A 1,089-nucleotide genomic window follows, 5' to 3' on the forward strand; every position below is an offset into this window, starting at 1 on the left:
ATTTTTAACGACATTCCCGCGCTTTTTAATTGTGCACCGTCAGCAGGAATGTCGCACCAATTTGGGAAAAAACCCATAATTTTCTCTCCAGCCAATTACAATTAATAACACTTCAAATGCAAAACAACAACAAACACCAAGCAGTGATATGTTAGCAAAATGCTACCACACACACACACACACACACACAGCATATGGTGAATAATAATAATAATTCCCACACAACAACAAAGTAAATATCATCAGTTGCTACATTCATCATCATGGCGGCACATTTCATTAGGATCTACGTGTTAGAGCGCCACTATTAATAATAATCACAACAAAAAAAAAAACATTGAATCACGTTTCCAAAGTGTTCAATTGAAGGTAAAACACAGAATGTTTGGGCCTGGTTGCCATGGCAGCACCATGTTTGCATACATATATAGTATATATGCACACAGCATGTGACCTATATACTTTCAATGTTTCTCTCCTCCGGCTTGTTGTGTCGCCATGGCAACAAAATGACGTCAAAACGAACATCAGCGAGGAAATACCACAACGTATTTTAGGAGGTTAGCATCTCCACTTCTCCTCGCTTCTTCCCGCTCGGCTTTCCGAGGTTGCAACGTCGGAGCAAATACTTCCCGAGTTACGCTACAAAAGTGAGTACAGTGAGCATTTTATTAGTAGAATAGTCAGCCATTGTTTGGCGAAATATCTGGTGGCGGTAGCTTCATGGCCTGGGGATACATGAGTGCTGCCACCGCTGCGGTTCACTGAGGTAAAACATGAACTCTGACATCCCACCATTCGAACATCATTCATTTTCACCCCTCAATGAACCACAGCTAACCCAGTGGCGGCAGCACTCGTGCACCATACTTGGCTTTAAACCAGACAAGTACGTTGCGCTTAAAATGTCAAACTATATTAATATAAATATATTATTTTCCAACTGTGACTTATTATTTGACATATTTGTGGCCTAAGTCAAGCATTATAATTACTAAATGAACTAAAATAGAAACATAGACAAGTTGATATGCAGTATTCCCGCCTGGTCGTTAGGTGTCAGTAGCCGCTGCAAGAAATCCCGGAAGT

The sequence above is a fragment of the Doryrhamphus excisus genome, chromosome 14, assembly GCF_030265055.1.
Source record: "Doryrhamphus excisus isolate RoL2022-K1 chromosome 14, RoL_Dexc_1.0, whole genome shotgun sequence".
NCBI lineage: Eukaryota > Metazoa > Chordata > Actinopteri > Syngnathiformes > Syngnathidae > Doryrhamphus > Doryrhamphus excisus.